The sequence below is a fragment of the Phodopus roborovskii genome, unplaced genomic scaffold (genome assembly GCF_943737965.1).
Source record: "Phodopus roborovskii unplaced genomic scaffold, PHOROB, whole genome shotgun sequence".
Classification (NCBI taxonomy): Eukaryota; Metazoa; Chordata; class Mammalia; order Rodentia; family Cricetidae; genus Phodopus; species Phodopus roborovskii.
Window position 1 is genome coordinate 8,470,959 of NW_026126598.1, and position 22,772 is coordinate 8,493,730.

Here is a 22,772-nt window from a genome sequence, read left to right on the forward strand (position 1 = left end):
GTGGAGATGTTATGCACTTGTGTGAGTGTGCATGAGGAATCTGGAGATTGGTATCAGAAATCATCTTCAGTTGCTCCTCTAACTTACCCAGTGAGGCAGAGCTCATCCATACTAAATACTTCCTGCAACTTGACACAAATGACAATTACCTGAGAAGAGGTTATCGCAATTGAAGAATTGCACCCATCAGGCTAGTCTATGGCCATTTGCTTGATTAATGATTGACATGGGATACAGCCCATTGAGGGCAGTGCCATTCCTGGGCAGATAGGCTTGGGCTGTACAAGAAAGGTGGCTGAGCAAACCAGGGGAGAGAGATACAGTAAGCACCATTCCTCCCCAAGGTGGTTTTTGACAATGTTATGATGGGAGATGTCATTCTGTATATAAACCCTTTCCTCTCTAAGTTGCCTTTGTAGGTGTTTTATTACAGCAATAAAAAGCAAACTAGATGTGCTGGCTAGTTTTCTGTCAACTTGACAATAAGATATAGTCATCTGAGAGGAGGGAACCTCAAATGAGAAAATGACTCCATAAGACTGTGTTGTAGTCAAACCTGTAGGACATTTTCATAATTAGTAATCAAGGAAAAAGATCCCATCCCACTCTGGGTTTTACCATCCTGGACTGGTGGTCTTGGGTTCTATAAGAAAGCAAGCTGAGCAAGCCATAAGGAACAAGCCAGTAAGCAGCACTCCTCCGTGGCCTTTGCATCAGCTCCTGCCTCCAGGTTCTTGCCCTGATTTCCTTTCATGATGAACATTGATGTGGAAGTTTAATACAAAGAAACCCTTCCCTAAGTTACTTCAGCAATAAAAACTTTAAGATACAAGGAGAGCAATTAATGAAACTGTCTGCCCTCCATGCAGTATGTGTCCCTTCCAAACACCTTAGAGTTGCACGATTACTCCAATTGTCCCATGCACATTACTGTTGATGGCTTGCCTACTCCAGATCCATATTTCATATCATACAACTGTCTGTGCAAAAACACAGTTCTTATATCAAAGGGTATAAGGGATAGTTTATTCTGGGGGGAAATATAAGGAAACAAGGTCTAGAAACACAGACTGAAGTTACCCTAAACATCACATTCTAACATGGAAACCATTTCATTGAATGAAGCCAAGGCAACAGCCTGGAGGCAAGAACTAAAGTAGAGACCATGCTTGCTGGCTTGTTCACCCTGGCTCACTCAACTATATATCCCAGACTCAACTGCCCAGGGATGTTACCATCTACCCCACAGTGGACTTGGTATTCCCACATCAATCATTACTTAAGAAAATACCCCCACAGACATGTCCACAGGCCAATTTCACAGAAGTAATTCCTCAGCTGTAGTTCTCTCTTCTCAAATGACTCTAGCTTGCATCAAGTCGACAAAAACTAATGGAAACAATTATATCCTCTTGCCATCATGGTGGCACAGGGCTCAACAGATGTTTCTACACAGATAAAGATATTGTCAAGTTCACAACTCCTTGTGCCTTTTTACCTTTCAGAATTGAAATGCCACAGTTGGATTATGATCAGGATGGATTTGACTAGCATGTGAAAGGCCCTGATTTCCATCTCTATATCAACAATAACAAAATGATCAAGGGAGAGAAGAAAGGGAACACAGGGGAAAGGAGAGGAGGGGAGGAAAAAGGTAGTGAGGAGAGGGAAAAAAGGAAGGAAAATATTACAGATTGGCATGCCCAAGGAAGCCTGCAGGTAAGAAATCCTTTCTTAAATGCCTAAATGCCTGGAAGATAGGAAGATCTCTGGGCTTGCTAGTCAGCCAACTTCACCAAAACCCAGTTTCGGGTTCAGTGAGAGACCCTATTCCAAGGGAATAAAGCAGATCATGATAGACCAGAATGTCTGACATCTTTTTCTGGCCTCTGTATGTGCATAGCTTCTACACACACACACACACACACACACACACACACACACACACACACACACACACACACGAGAGAGAGAGAGAGAGAGAGAGAGAGAGAGAGAAAGAGGAGAGAGGAGAGAGAGAGAGATCCCATAACAGTTCCTTCCAAGAGATTAAGGCATCATTTGCCATCTCATTTATTAGTTTCTTGAGTCACATAAAAGTGGATGTCAGATCACAGAGGAGGCATTCATGCCTGCCCAAGAAAAGGGCTTTTCCCCCAATTAAGAGAATATCTAGTTATGTCAGTGTACCCATCACAAAGTAGATGCTCATAAATATTTATGTAACAAATATATGGCATACAGCCCATACCATTTCTCAGACTGTGAAGGCTGAAATGAAAGAATGAATGAACTTAAGAGCCACAAGCTGGCATAATCTTAGAGTTTCCAGAGTCTGGGGATTCAATAGACAAGTGTCTGGAATTATACATGCTTTAAAGGCTGAAGCCATGGAGAGGCACTCATCTCCACCTGCACTTTAGAAGTTTGAAATGGGGGCAATCTCTCTCTCACTAATGTAGGTGAGATGCCTAAGTCAGTGTGGATGCCTCTCGTGTGTGTTGATTTTATAATTGCATGGGTGATTGGGAAAATGAGCCCTCTGCTGTTAATTGCCAGCATCAAATAAAAATGTAAAATACACAAAATAGTCTTCCCTCGAATCCAAACCTGACTCCATTCAGACGGCTTCCTTCACCTTCTGCAAATCATTAGAGACTAATGAAAGATTGAGAGGGTGGGAGGTGATGAAGAGATATGGAATTATCTGGAAGGATCCAGCTGTAGGAAGCAGCAGCGGGGGTTATTGAAGAGAATTTTACACTGAATGACTGCTCCACCATTTATTACTTTCACAAACCCAGTCGAGGAATTAAATGTGTGTGAGACTCATTTAATGAAAGTTAATAATGTCTTCCCCACTGGGCTGTGGTAAGGATCCTATCAGATTATTTTTTTTTAAGTCCAGCACCTAGCACCATGCCTGAAATGTAATAAGCCACATATAAATATTAGTTCTCTCTGAATATGAAATAACACAAATCATTTGGCATAGTTTGTGGAACATGACCATCCAGGGGATACAAATTGGTATGCTGAGAGGCCAATTTGTTCATAAGCAGATCAGTTGGAACACTGGTCCCCAAATGTATTATTTTGAAATAAATCAGTAACTTTCAATCTATCTCAGCGATATGGTTAACTGCAGGTTTGCTTTCATGATTTTTAGCCAGAGACACAGAAACTGCTGTAGATATTGTTATCCAGGGGGAGTTTCACGGAAGGAATTATAAAGACTTCTAGTTTTTAAAAACAATTATCTATATGCATAATGTATATGTATGGGGGTCTGTGCACACGGATACAAGGGCCCATGGATGCCAGAAGAGGGTTAAGATCCCCTTGAACTACACTTAAGAGCCATTGTGAGCCGCCCTACATGGGCAACGGGAATCAAACTTGTGTCCTCTGCAAGAGTAGCAAGAGCTTTTATCCACTGAGCTATCTCTCTAGCCTCTAATGTAGGAAATTAGATGCTCCTGAACAAGGCCATGAAGGATATGGCAAAAGCAAAGGGCATCATGGACAAATTCAGAAAAGAAGGCAATTGGTAATTAGTATCTGTAGCATACTGCAGAGTGTCACATAGCCCAGGTTGCAAACTTATATTCACTCACTCTCATCTGCCATCCATAACCATTCATATTTTTTCTAACTTCCCAATCTGTTGAAGATGAAATGTCTTATTTATAGAAAAAACTAAATAAAACTCCAATAAGCTTAAGCAATAAAGTATTTACCTTGCTAGCACAAGGGCCTGTGTTTGAGCCTTAGAACTCATATATTAAAAAGTTTGATGTGTCAATGTTCATTTGTAATCCTGGCACTGGGGAAGTAGACACAGATGGATCCCTGCAGCTCCTTGGCTAACCAGCCTAGTCTACTTGGTGAGCTCCAGGCAAGCAAGAGATACTGTTTCAAGCAAACAAGGTTGGTGGCTCCTGGGGAATGATATTCCAAGGTTGCCCATTGGCCTCCATGTGGACAAATACACAGAAATGATCTAAACACATATAAGCACATACACAATCACATACATAGATGAAAAAATCAAACTGATCTTTTGGAATCTGAGAAATGTAAATTTCATGATATAGAATACCAAGAGTCAACCACTACTTTATACATTCTATTTATCTTTTATGTTTGCAAATCTGCCTCCTTACCAGCATTTATTTGTAACTCCAAAATCAAAACTGGAAGTATTGTCTTGGATACTTGTGGACACTTGAAGAATGGTGTATAATTTGGGTCAACTCAAATTTTAATAATCATGGGTTTCCTTTGTTTGTTTTTCTGAGGCAGAGTTTAATATGGCCCAAACTGGCCTTGAATTCATTGTATAGGTATACTGGTATTGAAAATTTTATTCTCCTCCCTCAACCTCCCAAATGCTAATAATTGTTTTTATTGGCCTTTTACTTACTGTGACCATATGACTTAAGGGGCAAAAGATTTATTTCAACTCATGGCTTCAGGAGATTCAGTTCATTATGGAAGGAAGGCATGGTGGCAGGGCAGTTTACATTATGTCTAACTGGGAAGGAGAAGGAGGAAGGGAGGAAAGGAAGAGAAGGGAGGGAAGGAGAGAGGAAGAGAGGAAGGGAATTACAGCAGTAAGAAGAAGAAGAAAGAGGAAGAGAAGAAAAGAGAGAGGCAGGGCCAACTAGGAATAACAAGAATGTGCCCTATAAAATCTCCCTCAGAGTAAAAAGAAGGAAGATAAAGATGAAGTGGAGGAGGAAAAGAAGGGAGATAAAGAGGAGGAGAAGGAAGAGAGGAAGAATTAACTGGGGATAATGATTATGTACCTTACAGAATCTCCTCCACTGACCTACTTCCAAAGTGTCCACAGCCTCCCAAATAGTTCCACCAACTGGGGAACAAGCATATAACATATGAGCCCGTGGGGGAGATTTCACAGTCAACCTACAAAAACAATGTGCCTACATCCAGCAGCTGTTGAACTAGGCAATGCTACACTAGTTTGCTTTCTGATGCTGTGGTAAATGAAGCACTCTGACCAAGAGCAATGTAGGGGGGAAAAAGCATCTATTTCAGCTTACAAATTATATCAATGATGGAATTCAGGACAGGAATTCATGCAGAAACTTGAAATAGAAACTACAGAGAAGCACTGCTCATCCTAAACTAGTTTTACTATATAGCCTAGGACAATTGGCCCAGTATCTTAACTTCAATCTACCTCTACAGTTGTAGACATGTCTTACCTGTGATACTAGCTATACTGGCTGCTTCTATGTCAACTTGACACAAGCTGGAGTCATCAGAGGAAGCAGCCCCAGTTGAGGAAAAGTCTCAACAAGATCAAGCTGTGAGGCATTTTCTCATTTAGTGATCAATGGGGGATAACCCAGTCCATGGATGACAGTGCCATCCCTGAGCTCCTGGTCCTGATTCTAAAAGAAAATGGGCTAAGAAAACCACAGGAAGCAAGCCAGGAGGCAGCACTCTCCCAAGGCCTCTGCATCAGCTCTTTCCTCTGGGATTTTGCCCTATCTGAGTTCCTATTCTGACTTACTTCAGTGATGAACAGCAATGCTGAAGTGTAACCCTTTCCTCTCCCACTTGCTTATTGATCATTGTGTTTTGTCACAGCAATAGTAACTCAAACTAAAACACTAGCTTTCCTTTGGTTTGTATTACTTAGCATCTCCTGGTTTGTTGTTGTCTGTTGTTACCTTAACTCTTCATTATTTAAGATATTTAAAAACTGATGTGAGTATCTCTAAAGAAGTAGCATTGGCCTATCAAGTTTCCTGGATTTAAGTTCTGCCTTCCTTAAATTTGCTTATGAAATCAATAAAGATAATGCATATATTCATTACCTTGCTTTCTTTTCCTATTTGTGTGATACCCTAGAAAAAGCAACTTAAGGAAGAAAGAGTTTATGTGGCTCATAATTTGAGGTTACTATCCACTATTGCAAGAAGTCACAGCATCAGGAACTTGAGGGAGTTGGTCACATCACATCCACATTCAGAAACAGAAAGCAAAGAATTCCTCAGCTCATTGTCTCCACTTTTATTCTGTGTTTCATATCCCCTCTATAGGGAATGGTGCCACCCATAATGGGCTTGGTCTTCTCTCACAGGCGTGTCCACAAGCTAACCCAATCAGACAGGACCTCCCTGAGAAGTTCTACCATATGAGCTTACCTTGTGTCAAATTGACAACCAAAGCTAACCATTATATTTGCCATCTGTACAAGTTGAGTATATGGTGTCTGTGACTGTGTTCTTGTATTATATTATTACACCCACACACATACACAGAGAGATTTGACTGAAGAGGGGCTTTGCATTTTCTAGAAAGTTATTTAAACAAACTTTCATACAGTATGTTGTTTGTTTACCAGCTGGTTGTTGGTTTGCTTGTGCTTTTGCAACAAGGGCTTAGTATGTATCATTGGATGCCCTGTAGTTCACAGTGTAGACCATGTTGGACTTGAACTATCAAAAGATCCATCTTCTCCTGCCTACTGAGTGCTGGGATTAAAAGCATGTGCCATTATCTCACCGATCTTAGTATGTACCCTTCTCCCTCCATCTCTTTTCACTCAGTAGAGCAATTTTGAGATCCATTATTATTGTGTCTGTCAGTCAATTCATTTTAATAGTAACATTTAAAGAGCATAAGATATGATTCTTTGGAAGATCAATTTTCAGGTATTTTTATAGGTAGTATTTTCAGTTTCATAGCTAAATGCATTTTGGTTAACCCATGTTCACCATGAATTTCTTCTATATTCTTTTAGATGTTTTGTAGATTTAGACATGACAATGGTTGCAAGATCCACTTTAGACGTATTTTCTATATGGTATGAGATATGGAGAGAGGGAGAAGGAGAGAGAAAAAGAAAAAGAGAGAATCAGAATGTGTATCTCTCTTTGTGTGTATATATATATTATGTGCATGTGCATGTGCGTGTGTGTGTGTGTGTGTGTGTGTGTGTGTGTGTGTGTGTGTTATATCATGCAGGTTCATGTGGAGGCCATAATGTGGCATCAGGTCCCCTAGAGCTGGAATTATAGACAACTGTGAGGTGCCATGGGTGTTGAGAACCAAGCTTGAGTCCTCTGCAAGAACAGTGCGCATTTATAACTACTGAGCCCTCTCTCCACCCCTTCCAGGATTATTTTTTAATGAAGAGTGTCATTTCTCTACTGTTTACTTAACCTAATTGACTATTTTACATTAAATTCCTCATATCTTGATTACTGTAACTTTAAATCTTTAATAAAATAATGTTCGTCCTCTAGCTCTGTTTCTCTTTTTCAGAGTGATTTGGCAATTCTAGCTATTTTGAGTTTCCATGAGAATTTCATAGTGAGTCAATTTCTAAGGAAAAGAATCACAGGCATTCAATTAGGATTGTGTTGAATGTATAGATCAATTCAGAGGGCATTGACAGCTTAATTATGTCTAGCATGTGACATGTGAACATAGTGTATTTCATTTATTTAAGTCTTTACTTCATCTCAGGGTTTTTTTCATATACAGATCTTTCCTTTGTCATATAGTGTCTAAAAGGTTTTATAAAAATCTAAGTTTCTGAGGCTGATGAGATGGATCAGCTTGCAATGAGTGCATACTGCTCTTTCAGAGTACCTGAGTTTGAATCTTAGCACCCACATCAGGCTACATCCAACCACCTGTAAGTGCAGCTTCAGCATATCTGATGCCATCTTCTGGCCTTCATCAGCACTTCATTCACAGGAACACACACACACACACACACACACACACACACACACAGACAGACATGCACGCACCCATGCAGACATGTACACACATATACAAAATAAAATGTTTTTTTTTTAAATTTAAGTTTCTATTATTCCTTTGCAGTGTGTAACATCATAAATAATTTTTAGATGTTGGTCTTATGTCCTGCAGCCATGCCAAACTCACTTGTTGACTGTTAGGTTTGGTTACTATTTGACCCTATTTTCTATATTAGCAATCATGTCATCTGTAATAGTGCAATGTACATTATATCAGCAAATTATCATGTGCGATTTGAGCTTTACTGAGAAGTTGGCTCTAGAAGCAGGATTGTGCCCAACCCTTCATTTCAGACCCACACATGTTTGTCTCAAAGTGTCCTCCAATGCCCCATGTTTGGTGTCCAGCTGCCACCCAACCTCCCACAAAGTAACTATGTGATGGGAACAAAACAGCCCAGGAGTTAAAAGCATCATGTGCTTGATGACGGCTTGAAGGTGACCTATTTCCAACAGAATAGAAAGAAGCTGGAAGCTCAACCATGGAGAGAATGCTCCATGGGGGACTCCAGCCAACTGCCTCAGCCTCTCCAGTCATTTCTGCCAAACTTATGATCACATAACTTGATGATGTCATCTCAATACATTTCTATTTGTTCTTTTACTTGGGTGCTCCACCCTAAAGGACACTGCTTGGGACTCTCTTGATTGGGAACTCCAGTTGACTGATTTAAAAGGGCTTTCCCTTCCTGGTTGCTTAAGGTTGTCAGATCGCTTGGATCTGGAATTATAGATGGTTGTGAGCTGCCTGATGTAGATGTTGATGCTGAAGCACAGGCAACATACCAGTGTCTCTACCACTGAGTAAAATGACACCCTCTCCCACCACAACCATTAATTTGTGTGAGACATCTGATCTGGATGTTGGGAACCAAATTCCAGTATTCTAAAAGAACAGCAATAGTCTCTCAAGGAGGTATGTGACCTCATGGCTCCTCTCCCTTCATGAGGAAATGTTGAGGAATCTAATCAGTCTTGTACCAGGACTTGTACAGGTAACCGCAGCTGCAATGGGTTCATGAATAACACTGGGTAAAGCCAGCATTACTCCTTGATTATGTAGTTCAAAGGCCAACCATAAAGTGCTCACCAGGCATCAGGAATAAACACTTCTTTGCTAAAGAAAATCTATTTGACTTGTCAGCCTGAGACACAGAATCCCTTAGGGGCGTTTGTTTGTCTTCACGTAATTCTGGAACTCTGAGTGTAGGCTGCCCAAGATGGCACCTCTAACTGGAATGGCAGATTTTGCTAACTGATGCAAATGCACTTGACAGTCACCTTGACATGCTATGGTTAACAGATCTGACTTTTTAATCACCCAGAATGCACTGCGATACCTTTTGATCTAATTTCAACCAATGCTGTGAATGCACATGAGTGTAGATCAGAAATCCCACAAAGCTCAGTTAGCTGTAGATCCTAAGGACCAGGTATTTGCATAGATCCAAGATAAATGGTAAATGGTTGTTTTGTTGGGGAACAACTTACACAGATAATAGTAAAGAAGTGTCACGCCCTTCCCGCTCCAGAAGATGCAGTCTCTGACCTTCTGATCTGATCTGCAACCCAAGAGTGAGAGGGAAAGACCACCTTCTGCCTTTCCACCTTCCCATCATATCAGCACCAGAAGCCACGCCCAAAGGGGTGTGGCCACTAACACAAATTCGCTGGCAAGGTGAGATGCCACTACACATGCATACTTGTACTTCAAATGCTAGAGTCTATGTTTCTCTATGACACTTTACTTCAGTTCTTAGATCATGTTATCCTGGAAAAAAATTTAACTGGAGTATTGTATGGTAGGTGTGTACAGGTATGTATACCACAGCACATGTATGGAGATCAGAAGAAAATTCTGTGTGTCAATTCTTGCCTTCCATTCTATTTGAGATGGAGTTTCTTATTCACTGCTGCATATGGCATGCTAGTTGGGCCATGTGCTTTCTGAGAGTCTTCTGTCTCCACTGCCTATTTCTTCACAGGAGTAGCAGAATTACAAAGGTGTGTGTCCACATACTGCTTTTAAGTGAATCTAGAGAATTTGAACTCAGGTTTTCATGAGAGGCACATTAGTCACCAATCCCTCTCCCGGATCATACTCCAGAGTATATTTTATTTGTGTGTGTGTGTGTGTGTGTGTGTGCACATACACACATGTGGGAGAGGGAGTTCAGGACCTACAGAGGATAGAGGATTCCTGGAGCTGGAGTTTTAGGAAATTGTAAGCCACCTGACCTGGATTCTAGGAACCAAACTACAACATTCAGAAAGATCAGCAAGTGCCTTTAATCACTGGGCCATATCTTCACATGCCCCACTTCAAATTTTAACCATATATCCTACAGGCATCTGTTCATTTTTTTATCAAGAGTAATTAAAGACTTATGGTGTGGTTAAATTGTAGACCATTTGCTTGCCTACCAATTTTCAAGGCCCTGGATTTAACTCCAACTCTGCATAAAATTAAGAATAATTTAGATCAAACTCTGTGCCAAGCACTGTTATATCCTTCTATATTTATAAGTGCTATTACTATCTATTTCAGTTTCATTTTCTGATAAGAGATTTGGAAAGCTATCTTGTAAGAGAATGGCATTGTGTTTTGATCATACATATACATATATGTACATAAGAATGCACACACATATGTGTGTGCACACTAATGTGGGGGGGTGTACACATGTGTGTTTGTGAAAAATGCTAATAACACCCAGAAAATGGAGATCTTAAATTGACTAGGAGTAATCAAAGAAGTCTTCAGAAAAGTGATATCATTTTAATCCAGTCCATGTGAAGAATGTACATAGGGGGAGAGTTGAAAAGATGGCTTGGTACTAAAGAGCACGTGCTGCTTTTCGAAGTTCTGTTCCCAGGCAGCTCATAACCATCTGTAATTCCATCTCCCAGAGATCTGACAACCTTTCCTGGACTTCACAGACACCTGCAGTCAAGACAAACACATGTATGTGTACATACACACAATTAAAAATAAAATAAATCTTTAAGAGATGAATACATAGAAGGATATTAAAGAAGGCAAGCACAAAGGATAGAAACAGGAAATTAATGGGGTGGAATTTCAAAGCCAAGGAACATATGACAGCATGTTCAAAGTCATGGTAATCCAGTCCTATTGCACTGGGAAATTTAGAAAGCTAAGCAGTGCCAAATGTGTCTGAGATGAGAGGATGTGGATATGGAATGCAATCTGTCAATATTTGATGGAGTTGGGTTTGTCCATGCTTTCAGCCTAGCATTTAGATCCTTGGTATCTTTTCCCCAGGGAAACTGTCACATAGCTCAGAGTAGCATCATGTGAGACTCTGAGAGCCTGGAAGCAGCTTTGAACAGATGATAGCATGGAACGAACAGAAACTGTGAAAAGCATTGAATCTAAACCCAGGACTGTAAAGGAGAGAGAATGATGGAGAGAGGGAAAGGAAGAGAGATCACAAATGGGCCAAGATACTGCAGGAAAAAAGGAACAAAAGCTGGAAATTACTGATAATCTTTAATGTCAGATGTTCATACTTGTTCATTCTTCTGTTACATTGGGTGTTTAGGAAAAGTAATGGGAGATCAGGTGTGGCAGTAGCTTAAATAAAGAACTTGATGGACCTTGTATTATAAATCTTAGTAAAGTGATGGATGCCTTTTTCTGCAGATGGTAGACAACCAAGTTGATAGACTAGACTGTAACCTGGTCATGATTGTATTTTTTAAGATTTATATTTTTTATTTTTTTATTCTTAGTTCTCTCTCTCTCTCTGTGTGTGTGTGTGTGTGTGTGTTTGTTATACATAATGAAGGTGACTTTAGATTCAGAAGACATCTGATTCCCTAGCGCTATGATTATACACAGTTATGAGCTGTCCAACATGGGAGGCTTGGAATTGAATTTGGGTTCTCTCTAAGAGCAGTAAGTACTCTTAACTGCTGAGCCATATCTCCAACCCACATATCTGGATTTTAAGTTCAGTTGGCTAAAAGCTTGAAGGGAAACTTGAAGGGTTGGCATAGACACGAAGTTAGAGAATTGGGAGAAGAATCAGAGTCTAATACTAGCATTTCATCAAATCATCTTCAAACTCATGTTACTTCCTGGTTAAAAGCAACTATTAGAGGAGCTGGTGAGAAGGCTCAGCTGGAAGAAGCACTTTCCATCAGTCTGATCACCCAAATTCAATCTCCAGAGCCTACATGATGGAAAGAGAAAACCAACTTCTTTAAGTTGTTCTCTGCCCTTCACATATGTGCTATGGTATGTGAGCACATGTGTACACAAACACACAAATTATATATATATATATACATATATATATATATAGAGAGAGAGAGAGACAGAGACAGAGACAGAGACAGAGAGACAGAGAGAGAAAGAAAACCAAAAAGCCACATGGACTTCTCAGGGCACACAGAGAAAGCATTTGACAAGATCTAGCATCTAGATAGACACAGTGGTGCATTCTTATAATCCCAACACTTTGGAGGCAGATACAGAGAGACCATGAAATCACCTTTGGATATCATCATCCTAAATCCTGGCATGTCTATCTTGTGACTTTGTAATCATATATCCTGAGATGAGGGAAGAAAGAGCTGTGTGGTCTTGAATATGGGCAATGTGGTTGACTTTGGTACATATTTTCTAGAACCAAATAGGTTCTGAGAAGCATTATTTTCCATTTTGTAGGAAATGAAATAAGACCCCCTTTACTACACTCTAGCTTGGACATTAGTACATGCTGGGAGGAAGAAATAAGACATTTTTTCTCACTGTGTGTAGTGAATGGAAGAAACCTCTTGGAGATGTTAATATAGTCTATGTAACTGTCCTCTAATGAGCCCAGTAAGAGAGCCTGTGTGCTCAATCAGCTGTGTGGATCCCCTCATGGAGTCACTGGATGCCTCATCTTTTTATATATCCCCAAAATCTCAGAGGAGCCCAGGTTGCTTTCAGAGCTGGGGTTGAGTTTCTTGGCTTGTAAACATCCTGTCCTAGAAGGAATTAAAAATACTCTAAGAGACTCTTGAATCCCTTCCTTTGGCAATCAGATTATTGAAACAATAGCCTCTAAGAAATTGAAATTTACCCAGAAATCTCATGCTGGGTGAATAAAATGGCTGGAGTCTGCTGCCAGCCAGAGGGGGAGATTACCTTTCCTGGAAAGAGATTTCACACAGCACTGACAACTTGTCTGGCCACCATAAGGAAAAGAATGGATCTGAAATAATGATGAGAAGATCAGACCCTAACCAGGACTGCTGAGCCATGCAAGCCTCTTGCTCTCTGTTTATATCTAAATGTCATATTAAGACTACAAAGAGGGACTTAGTTAATATCACTATAGCTAATTTTTTGAATAAATATCCCTTTTCTGCTTTACACTATTATTTTTTAAATCTGTTTAGTATAGGCTCCTAAGCCAAACTTCTCAAATCTACCAGAATCCAGGTTCTTATTCTGATCACTCTTAGTGTATGCTTTGAGAACTAAAAATATGAGGAGAGAAAGGAGAGGTGAGAAGAGAAAGAAGAGAGAGAGAGAGGTTTATATCTAATGAAAGAAAGTGCAAAAGTGCAAATTGAGAAAACAGACAACTGGTCAACCTCCTAATACACCTGGAGAGAGCAAAGTCTATGTCCTGATAACTCTGGTAACAATAGAGCTAAATAATTAATTATATTGGTAAGCCCAAAAAAGCTTCATTAAAGCAAGTGAAGTAAGAAGTAGACCAAGTTCAACCACAGAATTGGTTGAATTTGTTGGCTATATATATAAATATATATATATATATATATATATATATATATATATATATATAAACAGTGGGGAGTCAGAACTATTAGAGGGAAGAAACAGCCTACTCAAATGCATCCAGAGAATATATCTTTCAGAAAGCAGAGTACCCACAGTTCACTCAGAATCAGTTTCTGAATAGGAAATTGTAATACTGGAAGTTTCAAGCTTCAGAGTCAGTACTGTTATGATGATGAAAAGAGACTTCCTTTCTAACTGCTTCTCTTCCAGGCTTTTGAGAGTTTCCCAGGATGCACTGAGTGACCTATGAAGAGAGCCATTATTTAAGCAAAGTATGACTATTACAGTCTGCACTCAGTACTGAGGCCGACACAGATTTCTTTTATGGGAAACTGATTACCTAAGTTCATAAGCAGCCATCTTCGCCATCTTCTCCACCTGTCATCCTGTAAGCCTGTCAGCATGGTAGGACATGAGGACCAAGAGGACAGAGACCATGTTGTGCCCACATGAAAGTCACAGAGAAAATAATATTCTGGCATGTGAGGGGGCATGCATATTCATGTATGTGGGAGTACATACCTACATATGGATATACATGCACATGTGTGAACATGAGAGTACAACGGATAAGGATGAAGATGTTATATACAGTCAGTTGTGTTCCCCATTTGGGCTCACAAACTATTGAAAGAATGGACCTTGAGATATTAAAATTCCCCTAGGAATCTCATGCTGGAACAAGAGAAGTCTAAAGCCTGGGCTAACCAGATAGGAAACTTTCTCCCCAAAGAGATTAATAACTTACCAAGCCACCTTGCAGGAGAGTAGAGCCAAAACATGATACTTGCTTGGACATGTATACCTCTGGTCCTCATCTTAAACCTTAACTTCATGTCGGGGCCAGGAAGACATACTTGAGGTATCACTAGATCCTTTTATCCCTCTTCTCAATGTGGCCACATTGACTAAAGCTCCTTTTTTTGGCCTCTCACTATTTATTTGGCTCTTTTAATTAGTTTCTTGAGAATGAGAAGTCAAACTTGGCTTCTTGAGCCTAAGTCTAATAACAAGAGATCAACCTTGAGTGTTGCTCCTCAGGAGTTATCTAGATTATATCTTGGGATTGGTTCTCTCAATAGGATCTGGCATTTATGCTATATTCACGGCCAGTGAATCTCACAGATTCTCCTATCTGTGAGTCCCCAGTGATATAATTATAAATGCACTCCACTATGCCTGGCTTTTATAACAATGCCGTAAATTGAAATCAGATCATCATGCTTGCACATCTGGAATTTTACGACCTGAGTCATCTCTCCAGCCATACGATACGAGAAGATTTACAATAACACTTCATTCTTAGGGGATACTTCACTGAGTCTCTTGTGTGTACATTCATCTAGCATATATGTGGCAATACCTGTTTCTGCTACTGTGAAACAGTTCAAGTCTTTATCCTCACATAGATCCCATCCTCACAGAAAGTCTATGAGACAGGACAAATGCACATTTCTTAGTTTATTTTGAGAAAAAGTCTTCCTATATGGCCCAGGCTGGCCTTTAACTCATAATTTTCTTATCATACCTTCTTCAGTATTGACATGAATATGCCATTAAGCTTGGTGGAAACCTCTAATTCTGGCAGAGTGTGCTGAGATCTGCAGCTCTCCTAAGGGACTGTCTATAATCACAGGGTCTATCCTGATGTAGGGTGAGAAGAATTCCACAGGGGCCGAGCGTGATAAGGAAATAAAAGGAAGCTGATTCTGTTAATGCTTACAACTGAGAGTGTAATTTCTAAACATGCACATTTGGATAACAAAAAGTGAAGCAGAGAATAAAATTACTCAGATTTCTACATTGCTTTTGCTATCAGTCTTGAGCCATGTCTGCTAACTTTGGAAGTAATATATTATGATATATAATTACATACACACACACATAAATGTATATATTTTAATTATCAAAATTATGATTGATATATAATTGATAGAGGAAGCAATAGGTTTCCTTATGGTATTTTCCTATAGGATGTGTTTCAGTTGATCCTTCCCCATACTCTCTCTTCTCCTCTACTTCCCTGTCTCCCAGTGCAGCTTGCACCCTTCCTACCTCAGTACTCTCCTTCCCACTTTCATATCACATGTGCTTCATGATCCTCCTCATCTTCTCTTTCCTCCTTTCATGACCTCTCAATGGTAAAAGGCAAAAGATTTATACGATCTGAAGAGAAACCAGAATATGACCTCTCTTTAGTACCTGACCTCCACCCACATTCACCTTTACATAAACACATACATATAAAAACCATAAGTTGTTAAGAGTACTTGCTGCTCTTACAGTAGACCCCTGTTTGGCTCCCAGTATTCACATGCTAATGCCAGTTCCAGGGGCTCCAATGCCCTCTTCTACTTCCGCAAACACTGCATGCCTACAGCACATATGCATCCACACAAGGAAAACTCTCATATGATAAAATACATACATCTTTATTTAAAACTTAAAGACTAGAATCTGCATATGACAAAGAACACATTGTATCTTTCTGACCCCACATAACCTCAATATAATCTTTTCCCATCCCATCTATTTTTCTGAAAATTTCATAATTTTGCCTCTCATTATAGCTGATAAAAATCTCATTGTTTATATGTAGCGTATTTTAATTATCTGTTCATCTAAGCTGTTTCCTTGCTATTGTAAGTAGAGCAGCAGTAGCATGGAGGTACATGTATCTCTGTAATGGAATATTTCTCTATACATGTATGTATACATGCCATAAAAACCAACATGCCAGCTGAATGGAGAAAAAGCCCACACAATCCTTACACAAATAACTACAGGCAACTGAAGAAATCTGAGGATGGCAGAGGTGGCTTTCCCCAGGGAAGAGTACACCAATTGGCTCTCTGGTGCCAATCTGTCAGCCCTGAAAACATAAAGGTAGCATTGTACAGATTTAACAGGTTATATTTAGGAATATATATGCATATACATATATGCATACAATAACAATTAGTGAAAAATAAAAAAGAGACCATGAGCTTAAAGGAGACTGGGGAGGGTTTGGAGAAAGAAAGGGAAAGGGAGATAATAATAATCTCAAAAATAAAAGCAAATTAATATGAATATTTATAAGAAGCAAAATACGCATTTAGATGTTCATTGATGAGGAAAATCAATTAGCCTTGAAGACACGTAGTTTGACATTTGGCTTTCTGGGTCCAGTGGTTTATTGTGTGCATCCTAGCTGTTGTTTTAACACATATCACATTTTCATTAATATAGCTCTGGGAGATTAGAAAAAAAATTCTTAATTTTCAAGTAAAGGTTATAGAAAATGGTAAAGCCCTGGAGATACTTCACATGAATTTTTCAAAACAGGTGACCGTCATCTTGAGCCAACGTTGGCACCAGGCTTCCAGAGGCAAGTTTGCCCCTTGTTCTAAAGCAAAGGTGGGCATAGACAGACAGAAAGATTAGATATAAACACATAGATATATGAAGGTGTGTGTGTGTGTGTGTGTGTGTGTGTGTGTGTGTATGTTTCTGTGTCTCTGTGTCTATGTTTCCTGATCGAAAGTGGTTCAACTCCCTGATGAGATCACATTTCCTCCTTCAAGTCCTAGTAGCCACCTGTGAAATGTGAAAAAGAGATTAGGCTCAGCTCTGTGTGCTACACTACCAGAATGCTGAAGGACTGCTCACCCATATTTTTAAAAAATTAAAAAACAAGGGTATCTGAACTCATGTATTGTGGTACCTTAAGCTGGATGTTTTCAACTCGCTGCTTTCCTCTTTTTATTCTTTACTTTTAAGGAAATCTCATTTAATACAATTCATTTTTATGTTCCAATTATGAGTGTATGTATTGGAGAAGAGGTAGGTAAGTCCATGTGAGTGCAATGCCGATGAAGGAAAAATAAGGGCATCAGATTCCCTGGAGCTGAGAGTTACAATAGCTGTGAGCTGCCATGAGTGTTGGGAACTAAACTCGGATCTTCTGTAAGAAAAGTAAATGTTCTTCACTGCTTAGCCGTCTCTGCATCTCCTTACCTTTTGTTTGATCTGACTTCAGTGTACAAAGCACTGCCATGGGTGAGATCCTCAGGCATGCCTCAAGTTCAATGATCTTTCCCTGCTCCCTTCCCTCACCCCTTGCTGATCCCATTTGGCTCCACTCCTATGTCACATGTATTCTGTGAGTCTATTTATTTCACCTTCCTTGTTCCTTTATACTTGCTTATCACCACCCAACCTCCAACCTCCTTCTCTCTCTCTCTCTCTCTCTCTCTCTCTCTCACACACACACACACACACACACACACACACACACACACACACACACATCAAAATCTAGGATTTTAATTCAGGGAAAATGTGCCATGGGTCTGGTGTCTGGGATACATTGTTTAAGAAAATAATTTCCAGTTCCATTCATTTTCCCTCCAAATGGCATGAGTTTTCTTACAGCTGAATAAAATCCCATTATGTATATATGCCAATTTTCATTACCTCGTCATCTGTTCATGGGCATCCAACGCTAGCTGTCCTTAGATGTTTTCCAATCATTGCCCCTCGGCCAGTGTGTGACATGTGTCCTCCTCCTCCAAGACACCCAGACACTGTTACATGAGCAATTTCCACAGCTGCTGCAGGTCAGTCTGCCTCTGGCCATCTTTTACAAGCCATTTTCCATAGTGATTTATTGTAGTGACCTTTCAAAACAGCATTGACCTAGAATGCTCTGTTTCTGCCCTTTGCCCTTCATAGCTAGTCAAAGATCCTCAGAAAAGCATGTTAGTCTCTTCTCATTCAGACAGAAGTCCACTCTTCTGCTCTTATCTTCTACATGCTCAAACCTGATGGGAGATGTCATTCTGTATATGTTTCTCATGCTGGTTAATAAATAAAACACTGTTGGCCAATAGGAAAGGAGATAGGAGGGACTTTGCTGGTTTTGAGCACATCCTCGGGAAGCTTCATAATAGCTTAACGTGAAACTGGAGAGCACAGTGTTTTATGAAGGATATCCATCAATTGTAAATGTTGAAGCCAGCTCTCTGTAATAATTTATGGTTTATGAGTTTGCAAGGATTTCTCATGGATGAATGAAGTGGGCTCAAATTTATAAACACGCTCATTCAATGGATGTGTTGTATTTCAATTGATTTTGATCATTTGGAAAATGATTTGTTTGCTGTGTGTCTAGCAGCTACAAATGATAGAAACAAAATGGGAATATATATACATACATATATGTATGTGTATATATATGTTATGGATGTTAATATATAGAGACATCTTTTTGCTTGAATAACTGAAAAGTCAACTCATAAGACATCAAGCATGTTTGGATCCAATGGCTAATAATCATGGTATCAAAACCATATTTTGGGGAGACAGGAAGATGGCTCAGTGGGTAAAGGCTTGACAATCCTCCAAACCTAAGGATCTGAGTTTGATTTCTGGGACCACTTGGTAGAAAGGACAAAATAGCTCTTACAAGTTATTTACACACACACACACACACACACACACACACACACACACACACTGATAAAAATGAATAGAAAATGTAATGGAAACTTCTTCAAAAACACATTTTTTAGTCTCAGTCCTGCTTATTATATATGCTCTTTACCATCAAACAGGCACTGAAGGCCACCAACAAACCCAGGTTTATATTTGATCATCTCTGAAACATGTAAGCAGAGAGTCTGTTTTCCCTTGAAAGTTCCAGTGAAAAGTATATACCAGGCTCCACCAACGTACTTAGGTCATGTGTTTGTATTTTGGATAATCATTGTATATCAAGAGAACAAATATCACACCTGAGTGACATTCCCATCTAAAGAGCCAAGAGTGAGAGTGGACCCACCCATACACAGTTTGAATTGAAAATTGGAGGCATGATTCCTTACATGTTTCTAGTAATGACAAAAAATATTTACTTAACCCATTGCACATAGCCCAGTGCTAAGTTCTTACCAGGTACCCAGAGACAATGGAGGACCTTTGATTCTTCTGCCTCCACCTCCTGAGTGCTGGGAGTAATGTGTAAACCGCCATGTCTGTTTTATGTGGTACTGAGGATAAAACCCAGGGTCTTGTGCATACTAGCCAAGCACTATAACAATTGAGCCACATCCCCATCCCACACTGAACCAATTTTTTTTTTCTGAAATAGTTAAGTTATTTATTTACTTACTCATCCTTTTGTTGTTGTTGTAATTAATCCGATTGTGGTTAGAATCTGAACTCTCTCCCATAGGTTCATGTTTTAAACACCCAGTTCCCACGTTGTAGAACTATTTTGAAGCCTATGGGAACCCTTATTAGAGGGTCCTAGCTTGTAGAAGTGAATAACTAGAGATGGATATTTGAAGATTGTAGTCACTCCTGTTTCTAACTACTCTCTGCTTTTTTCATTCTTCACTATGTAAATAGCTGTGTCCCCAGGCTTCTACCATCATGAGCAATGTTATTCTTTGTCTTTCTCACCATGATGGACTCCAGTCTACTGAAACCATGAGCCAAAGTAACTCATTCATCCTATCCCAATTAGCTTTAATTGCCAACTTGAAACAACCCAGTGTCACCTGAGAAAGGAGTCTCCGTTGAAGGATTTTCCAAATCAGTTTAACCAAATCAGATCATGTCCCTGAAGGATTATCTTGATTTTTAATTGATGTAGAATGGCCCAGTCCATTGTGGGCTGGTGATGGTCTAGGGCTGTGTAAGGAGAATACCAGAGAAATTACTAGTGATCAATGTTTGTAGCACTTTCCTTTTAGATGAAAACCTTCCCTCTTAGAGGGAAACTACTTCACAGAACAGTTATTAAAGGGGACAAAAGGACATTTAAGATAGGATTTTTGCAGGTGTATAAAACCGTAGGTTGTTCTAAGGGGAGGTGAAACATTCCATCACCCAGGAATGCTCATTAAGCTTAAGAAATAAACAACTCAAAATAGCTTCAGGAAGTTCCTGAAACTGACCAGATTCACTAAGCAGGGATAATAGGTAAGACCTTCTAAGAGACACTCAGACTAGGTGAGCTACTTGAAAGAGGTTCAGACCAGCTGAGTGAGTAGTCTGGAAGAGGACACTCTCCAATCTGTTGGATAAAGCTGCATGTTGTGCAATGATTCCCAGGTTTCCAACTTTCTTGAGTTGTTCTCTATGCCAGGCTGGGCATGGCATTTGAGACGCTCTAATAAGGAATCCCTCACCCATATTCCTATAGGTAACCCCAGTAAAACTCATCAGTTCACCAAGTTGGACATTGATACTATCTTTACTTTCGTTTGTCATTGACTCCCTATCATAGATGTGTAGATGTTTCTTCACAACTCTGCAGGGCTAGTATTGCACAACAGTGAGTTTTGTTTTGAGATAGAATCTCGCTATGTAACCATGACTGTCCCAGACTCCCTATGCAGACCAAGCTGATCTAAAAAATCCATAACAGAAATCCAAATAGAAATCTACCTCTTCTCCCTCCCAAACATTAGGATTAAATCTATGCACCACCAAATTTGACCTGGTTTTTGTTTTGTTTTAGTTGTTTTGTTTGTTTGTTTGTTGGTTGGTTGATCAACTTAACAAAGCTAGAGTTAGCTAAGAAGAGGAAAGTACAATTGAGAAAATGCTTCCATAAGACCACAGGAAGATGGTGGTGTGCTTTCTTAATTAGTGATTAATATGGGTGGGCTCATCCCACAGTCAAGGATGGTGCAACCCCCAAAGTAGGTGAGCCTAAGTGGTATAAGAAAGCAGGCTGCAATAGCCATGAGGAATAAACCAGTAATCAGATTTCTGCCTCCTAGGTTCTATCTTGAGCCTCTGCTCCCACTTTCCTTCAAGATAGTGACCAGGAAGTATATGAAAAAATATCCTCCCTCCCCATGTTACATTTGGTAATGGTGTTTTCTCACTACAAATAGGAATCCTAATTAAAACATTAACCCATCTGGTTTATTCATGATACACGTTTTCCTATTCATTTGTAGTGTGTATTCTGGGAATTATTACAATATGCACCATCACAATACACTTAGGTTTTCTCCTGTATGTCTTCATAGGAAGCATTAGAGTCATAAAACTACTACATCACTGCTCCAACATTTGGGTATTGTTGCTATTGTATATTTTACATCTGTGAACTTTATAACACAGTATTCACATTTTAAAGCCCCAAATAGTTATTATGAAACATTAAGGGGTTTAAATAGAATAATTTGACATTCCTATTTTGCTGTATGTGATAGCTTTAATTGCGAATTTGACACAACCTAGACAAAAGTGTCAGTGAGAGATTGTCTAAATTGTGTTAGCCTGTTGTCTATAGGATTTGCTTCAATGAATCTACTTGGTATAGGAAGACCCAGCCCAATGTGGGAGGCATCATTCCTTATTCCTGGTATCTTGAACCTCATAAGAGTAGCGAAATCAAGCTGAGTATAAACAAGTAACCTTTGAAGACTCCCTATGGGAGGGATCACCCTCCCTGGGGAGCAAAAAGGGGATGGGATGGGGGTTGGTGGGACTGACAGGGGAGGAAGGGAGGGTGTGGGAACTGGGATTGACATGTATAAACAAGCTTGTTTCGAATTTAAATTTTTTAAAAAAAATCCAAAAAACAAAAACAAAAAATAAAACCAAGCAGCTGACTATGCACACATTCATTTATCTTTGTTCTTGACTGTGGCATGGATGCAAGCAAGCATTGTTCAAAGCGTTACCACAGTGGTTTCCCTGCCATAGCCGACTCTAACCTGGAATTCTGAGCTGCAAAGAAAAACCAAATTTCTACCTTAATTAGAGTTTGTCATTTTATTTTACCATTTTATTATTTTGTAGCAAGAGAAATGAAACTAGAACACCAAACACAGCAATCTCTTATCATTCACCATAATACTCTATAAAGTCTTTACAGAGACTGAATCGGTGAATGGTAGAAAACTATTTCCAAAGTAAATACAAGGCCACCTTCCTAGAGACCTCTAATCACCAAATTTCCAAAATGTAACCTTGTTTCAGATGTCTTTATGTCTAAACACATTTCTGTGTGTATGTCTTGTTGGTACACAATCACTGAACTCATAGCCAATATGCTGTAAGTCATACTTGAATGAAGCATACATACACAGAGGCTATGTGTTCTTGGAAAAACCCATCCCACATCCCAATGG